Here is an 8340-nt window from a genome sequence, read left to right as displayed (position 1 = left end):
GTTTCAGGCTCACATTCGCTACGTCACGCAGGCTGCCCCGGCTCACTAGCGATGTCGTATCAACGCCCAGGGCGGCTAGCAGGCCTGGTCCCGCAACGCACACCTGGGCTCCTGTGTCCGGTACCACTCGGATCCTGGCCGATGTCTCCTTCCGTGTGTCGCTGACGGTCACCCAAATACACGGCTGGCTCTGGGCTTTCCCTGCGGCTGCAATTACTATACCGGAGGCTTCCCCCTCCATCGCAGCTGCTTTTTTACTCTTCCTGCACAGGCGACGTAGATGACCGGTCTTGCCGCACCCGTAGCATGTCAGCGTCTCCGCAGGACACATGCCTTTCCTTGGCATGTGTTTGCCCCCACAGTTGCCACAGTGGGGCTTGTGGGGTGGTGGGCGGTTCCCAGCGACCTGTGGCTGGAGATCCTCTTGCGGTGCGCATGGCTGCGGAGTCACCGCCGCCGTTGGCGTTAGCGTCTCACGCCCAAGATTACCGTCCAGACCTGGGGGAGCGGCGTCCTTGTGAGCCGCCTCGAACGCCACACAAAACTTACGCAAGGAATCTGTATCCTTGAACGAATCACATTTGCGAAATACCTCCTCTTTTAAACCAACACTCTCCAAACCACTCACTAGCTTACGGAGCAGCATGTACTCAGACAAGCTACTGTCACAATGGGGGCACTTAAATTCGCAATCCGCTGCACACTGAGCAGACCGAGTAAAGTACTCACTTATGGGCTCGTTGCGTTCCTGGCGAGCGGTGAAGAACCTGCACCAGTCGGCTGCCTGGTTGGTCGCCTGGAGGGCGATGCCACTGATAGAGTCCAAGGCTTCCTTGACGGTCAGTGCCTGCCACTCGGCTGCGGTGAACCTGGCATCCAAGGAGCGTTGCAGAGGAGGCGTGCAATGGAGGCGGATGTACAGGACGGCCTCCGTCGGTGCCCACCCATTCAGGTCCAGCCAACACTGCATCGAACGTCTCCACGACCGGAACGCTGCTGTGGACATGTCCATGTCGCACTTCTCAGGGGCTGACGACCGTGAGGCTGATGTGGTCTGAGCAGGGCGCGCTGCTAGCTGCTGCTGTAGGGAGACGATGGCGTCGGTTTGCGCCAGGAGCAGCCGGTGAGCCTGCTCGAGTGCTGTCGGCGTCTGTGGCGTCTGTGATCCACCCAACACTCTCCTGTGGGTGGATCTGGGGGTATAGGTGGGTCTTTCTCGTGCACGTCCAGCCATGGTGGGTAGCGTAGGTTTGATCTCTCACTGCGCCATGTACAATTTACTTTATTGTGGCATGGTCTACAGTGTACTGCCCCGGCAGTGCGCGGCAGCGCCGACAACGGCTTGCGCGTTGCCGATATGTCGGCCCAACATATCGTACATATCGTACAGTTACAACTGACGGCACATCCTTTTTAAAATATCTCTCACATATGCTTTGTAACCGAGACATCAGTCTACTCACCAGTTATAAGGGAAGATGAGGTTTGTTGTCTGTCTTTGATAATGGAGCCTTGAAGACAAGGATGTACAGCATTAATGAGAACAGTAGTGCATTTTGTCCTGCGGTGTTTCATACCATGCAAAACAAACACAGTCATAGGATTCCTTGATTCTTTTCTATGTTAAGTTGAGAGACTGAACTACCCATGCTTGTTAACATATGTAGATATTTGGACACACCCCATCCTGTTTTCTCATTTACTTGTTCATTATAATACCAAGTCACAATATATTTTCAAATATTAATTTACAGAAAGAAGGGTCCCTTTCTTTAGTTCTTATGTTCTCACTTGATAAGCAGTAATACATGAACAAATTTATCACATTACACGTGTGTTTCATGTCAGGGATACGGATTAAAACAGCAATTGATAAGGTGAGCATGGCCAGTAAGGAATGTGTTAGGTATTGCAACAAACCAGTATTTCAGTTTTTTTTTTTTTTATTGTAAAGTTTCATAATACTAATGGATTACGGTACAACCATTCATTTATCTGTTTGTTTATCTATTTCATTTTTTTTTCTTTCTTTCTTTTTTGTACAGGTCGAGTGGCACGCCACTGGTTCTGCAACTTATCAGATTCAATAAATATAAACTGAGTCTGAGATAATGAACATATTTTGGATATTCTGGTCCTATAAAACATTCACTACTATTCCATTGGTGTATGACTACCACAGCATCTTTAGAAAATTAAAAATTCAGAGTACTTGTTCATACAGAGAACATGTGTTTAAAGGAATTGGTAGAAAGCATAAAGAATAGCCAAGTATAATTTTCTCCCACGAGAAGTATATCACATTCATTTCTACCTTGAATGCCATCTCCCCACACAGCTCCAGTCTTTAGGGAGAAATGTGCAATGCAATGTCACACTAGAAAAGTTTCGCTTGTGTGAATTATCATGTCACTTTTGAAAGCATTTCACAAGAAAGTTGCATCGCACAAGTCACACTGGAAAGACCTCTCTTCTGTATTGATCGTCATATGCCATTTGATACTGCTCTGAGAAAACTGCATTACACAAGTCACACTGTAAAAAGTCTCTCTCCAGAATCATGATGTTTGAGATGAATTTTCTGGAAAGGCTTGTTTTCAGTGTAAGAGACCACTATTTCCTAAGAAAGCTGCATTTCATAGATCACGCTTGAGCTGCCTCTCTCCAGTGTGGGCCATCATATGTAGTTTGATGAAACTCTTTCATAAGAAAGCTGAATCACATAAGCCACAATGAAAGGGTGTCTCTCCAATGTAAGTCATCATGTGACCTTTGAAATGACTCTTGTGAGTAAGCACAGGTCACACTGAAAAGACTTCTTTCCTGTACAGGTCATCATGCAACATTTCAGATCACCCTAACTTGAAAAAGTGGCATTGCACAGGTCACACTAGAAATGCTTCTCTCATGTGTGGTTCGTCACGTGACGCTTGATATCAACCTTTTGTCAGAAAGCTGTATTGTCCAGGTCAAAATGGAGTGGAGTCTCTCCAGTGTGGTTCATCATGTGACATTTGAGATTACCCTTTTGCGAGGAAGCTGTATCATGCTGGTCACATTAAAATGGCTTCTCTCCAGTGTGGGTCATCAAATAAATTTGATAGCCTTTTGTGAGAAAGCAGAATCACACAGGTCACACTGGAAAGGCTTCTCTCCTGTGTGAGTCATCAAGTGACATTTGCAATCATCCTTTTGTGAGAAAGAATTGCACAGGTCACACTGGAAAGGCTTCTTTCCTGTGTTGTTTATCGTGTGACATTTGAGATGATTCTATTGTGAGAAAGTTACATCACACAGGGCACTGCAGTGATTTCTCTCCATTGTGGGTCATCATGTGACGTCTGAGATCACCCTTTCGTGAGAAAGCAGAATCGCACAGGTCACAATGGAAGGGCTTCTCTCCAGTGTGGGTCATCATGTGACGTTTAATATCACAATTCCGTGTAAAAGCTGCATCACACAGGTCACATCCGAACGGTTTCTCTCCAGTATGTGTCATCATATGATATCTGAGGGGACCCTTTCGTGAGAAAGCTGCATCACACAGATCACATTGGAGAGGCTTCTCTCCTGTGTGGGTCATCATGTGATATTTGAGGGGACCTTTTCGTGAGAAAGCTGCATCACACAGATCACATTGGAGAGGCTTCTCTCCTGTATGGGTCATCATGTGACGTTTGAGATGAGATTTTTGTGAGAAAGCTGCATCACACAGGTCACACTGGAAAGGCTTCTCTCCTGTGTGGGTCATCATGTGATGTTTGAAAAGATCCTTTCGTGAGAAAGCAGAGTCGCACATGCCGCACTGGAAAGGCTTCTCTCTTGTGTGAGTCATCATGTGACGTCTGAGAGTATCCTTTTGTAGGAAAGCAGAATTGCACAGGTCACATTGGAAAGGCTTCTCTCCTGTGTGGGTCATCAAGTGACGTTTGAAATTACTATTTCGTGAGAAAGCTGCATCACACAGGTCACACTGGAAAGGCTCCTCTCCAGAGTGAACCACCATGTGTTGCTTGAGAAGACTCTTTCGTGAGAAAGCAGAATCGCACATGCCACACTGGAAAGGCTTCTCTTCAGTGTGAGTCATCATGTGATGTTTGAGATCACCCTTTTGTAAGAAAGCAGAATTGCACAGGTCGCATCGGAAAGGCTTGTCTCCAGTGTAAGTCATCATGTGACGTCTAAAATCACAATTATATAGGAAAGTTGCATTGCACAGATCACACTTGAAAGGCTCCTCTCCAGTGTGAGCCATCATGTGATGTTTGAGAAGACCCTTTTGTAAGAAAGCAGAATCACACATACCACACTGGAAAGGCTTCTCTCCTGTGTTAGTCTGTAGCAAGGTCATGCCTTGAAGAATTCGTTTTCTATAACATTCATGTACCGTAATTAATTTCTGTATTAATAACTGTCACCTGCTAGAATTAATACTATGGAAATATATCTTTATTAATAATTTCATTTACCAAATATTTATATGTAAATATCTATAAATGTTAGTAGTAGTATTCTGTATGGTTAGAATTGTAATACGTAAGCAAAATTGTTCACAGTGCTCCTAAATGTACATTATACCCTTCTTGCATAAAGAATTCTATTCCGCTGCCAAGACAGCAGCGTTATTCACCTATACCACACATTTTAATTCCAATAATCAAGTCCCAAGAGAATTGGAGTTTTCTTAATTCCATCCATTCTCTCACTGACAACTACCTTCAACTGTAGTAACATACCACTACAAGTCATCATGTGACATTTGAGAGTACCCATTTGTAAGAAAGCAGAATTGCACAGGTCACATTGGAAAGGTTTCCCTCCTGTGTGGGTCATCATGTAACGCTTGAGATGACTATTTCGTGAGAAAGCTGCATCACACAGGTCATATTGGAAAGGCTTCTCTCCTATGTGGATCATCACTTGATATTTATGATGACTCGTGAGATTGTTGTGCCACCAATGTCACACTGAAACTTTCTTTGTTGTATGACAAATACATGGAATCTATGGATAGCTTTCCCAGAGAAATGTTGATAGTTCCCCTCCTCCTGGAAAAAATATATATGTATATATATAACTGGCATCTAACTTTTTGAGATGTGTAATAATAGGTTTGTGGATGTTTCGTACACAAACCATTTCATAATCAAGTTTCTTTTTACCTAAACAGGCAATGTATACAGGTTGAAGTTCCCAAAGTTGGCATTCCTTTACTTGGAAACTCCCAATATTCAGTATGAATACAACAAATTCTATCACATTCTATCACATGGCAAAAGCTCCCACTATTTGGAACTAGTTTGGCAAACTGCCACTACGGGTGGGTGGCACACACTCCACCATGCCAGCCCACAGTCTCTACCACCAAGTTCAGTCATTGTTGTGATTGGTTATCCACTGTCCCATGTGTTGTGCTCTGTTTTCAAACATTATTATATCTATTTGCTGTTAAATATGCCGCCCAAACATCCAGGAACACTCCTTTGTGGGTCTGCTAAAAGAAAAAATACAGTGCTTGGGGAGGAATACATCACAACACTGGAACAGCTGTCTTTTCTTCCTGAACAGGACATCAAAACTATTTACAATTTACAAGCCAAAATAACTCATGAAGAATCTATGTGAAGCAACGTACAATTGCCGATTACTTCAAGAAACAGTCATCAATCAAACACCCACAATCATCAACATTGGCAAGCCCAGATATTAGTAATTCAGACAGCGCCCCAGTTAACACTCCTGTCACCATTCCAGCCAACACTCCTGTCACCACTCCATACATACATATACCAAAGTTGTTGTTTTTTTCTTATAAGGGAGTAAGGCAAAAAACAAAGGCATAAAGACCATTCCCACCCATTCCATCCCTAACATACTCCACTCCCCTCCACCCTCTTCCCTCCCTCTTATCTTGGCACCTCCTGGATAAAGGGACAGCCCTGCATCTCGCTCACAGCCATGGGTCAGAAGCAGTGTCATAAGACACAGCACATCCACAGCAAGGCCTCTTCATTAAATCGGCGACACCCTCATGCAGAAAAGATGGGGAGAAATCCCTTTAGGCCATCAATTTATTTCTCACACATTATCCCTCACCTCCCCATCCCCTACCCACTCCACCTCATGCATCACAGCATCATCCATACACAACCATTCTCCATTCAACCCTATCTTCTGTCTTCTCCCACCCTTCCTCAACTGACATTCCCCTCTCTCCCAATGCCCCTTTTACCCCATCTATCCATCTCATCCTTGGTCGACCCCTCATGTTCACTTCTTCAAACTCTGCCTTCCACACCTCTTTTACTAGTTTATCTTTACTCATTCTTTCCATGTGTCCAAACCATCCCAATGCTCTATCATCAACTCTATCTTCCAACTCCCTTTCCACCCCCGTTCTCCTCCTCATCGCCCCTATCATACTTCTCAGGTACCTCATCTCAAACAAATTCAAACTCCTCCTCTCTTCCTCTCATATGTTCCATGTTTCTGCCCTGTACAGTGCTGTCAGCACAATCACTCCTTCATACAATCTCTTCTTAGCATCCATTCCCAAATGTCTATTTCTCATTACACTTTTTATTCCGTCAAGGCATTTACTTGCTGTGGTGGGGGAAAAGAATACTGCCACCAAATCTTCCCACTTGAGTCATAAGAGGTGACAAAAATGGGACAAGGATTAGGACTAGGCATACTTCTCCCTGTACCCCCATAAGGGACATTCCTAAAAATAGTAAAGGCATAAGAAAGTCTAGGAGTTTTTCAACCAGTACCCTACGGTTTGGGTCTTTTAATGTATGTGGATGTGGTACAGATGAGAGTAAAATGGAAAAGATAGGCAGTATGTTTGTGAGAAGAAAGATGGATGTGTTGGCATTGAGTGAAACTAAGTTGAGAGGGAGGGGCGAGTGTGAGTTTGGGAGTGTAAGTGGGAGGTTTTCTGGAGTCAAGAGAGGATGAGGAAGAGAAGGGGTCGCTATACTAGTAAGTGAAGAGATAAGTAAGCATGTAATAGAGTGGAAGGAGGTTTCTTCAAGGTTAATGTGGATGAAGGTAAAACTGGGAAGGGAGATATGGGTTTTTGTAAGTGCATATGGGCCTGGTAGTGAGAAGAGTGTAGGTGGAAAGGGAGTCATTTTGGATGGATTTAAATGAGTGCATAGAGGGATTAGGGAGAAATGTCAATGTAGTGGTATTCAGAGACCTTAATGCTAGGGTAGGAAATGAACCAATAAACAGAGTGGTTGGGAAGTGTGGAGTTCCAGGAAAAAATCATAGTGGAGAGTTGATGGTGATGTCTCTAGAGAATTGATGATAGCAAATACAGTGTTTAGGAAGAAAGTCAAGCATAAGTACATATAGGAAAGGGTGGTGGATGGAAGGGTGGTAGAGCATTAATGGACTATAGTGGTAACCAGGAGTACAATACGAAGAGTTAAGGATGTACATGTTCTAAGGGGAGAGAGTGAAGGAACAGCAGATCATTTTTTGGTGCAAGGTAAGTTGAGAGTGAAGGACAGATGGAGGAAGAGGAAAAGGACAAAAGGTGGGGAGGTGCTTAGAGTGAACTGCTTAAACGAGAAAGAAAAGGAGTGCAAGAAGAAGCTAAGAGAGGAGTGGGAGGGAGTGAAGGATAGAGTAGGACCAGGAGTGGAGAAGGAATGGCAATGGTTCAAGTAGGGAGTCACAAGGTGTGCAAAGATGGTGTGCGGAACAAGGAGGATGGGAGGAAATAGAAGGAAGGGTAGTGAGAGGTGGGATGAGGAAGCAAAGAAGGTTGTAGAAGAGAAAGTTTGAGCTTTCACAGATTGGTTACGAAATAGGTTAAAGAAATCATATGAGAGGTACAAAAAAAAGAGAAGTAAAACATAAGATAAAGGAGGCAAAGAGGAGAGCAGATATGAAATGGGGTAAGAATATGGCAGAAAATTTTGAAAGTGATAAAAAAATGTTTTGGAAAGAAATTAAGAGAGGAAGAGGAGGTGAATCAAGTAAAGAAGAAAAAGTAAAAGGTGCAGATGGAGAGATGATAATGGAATAGAAGGCAATAAGCGGAAGATGGGAAGAGTATTTTAGGGAGATGCTAAATGTGAAGGAGAGCAGATATGAAATGGGGTATGAATATGGCAGAAAATTTTCAAAGTGATAAAAAGATGTTTTGGAAAGAAATTAAGAGAGGAAGAGGAGGTGAATCAAATAAAGAAGAAAAAGTAAAAGGTGCAGATGGAGAGATGATAATGGAAGAGAAGGCAATAAGAGGAAGATGGGAAGAGTATTTTAGGGAGATAATAAATGTGAAGGAGGATAGGGAGGGAAAGGTAGTTGAAGTGGGAAGTGCTA

Source organism: Oratosquilla oratoria, chromosome 30, assembly GCF_046742065.1.
Source record: "Oratosquilla oratoria isolate Oo_2021 chromosome 30, ASM4674206v1, whole genome shotgun sequence".
Taxonomy (NCBI): domain Eukaryota; kingdom Metazoa; phylum Arthropoda; class Malacostraca; order Stomatopoda; family Squillidae; genus Oratosquilla; species Oratosquilla oratoria.
Note: the sequence above shows the minus strand (reverse complement) of the source record.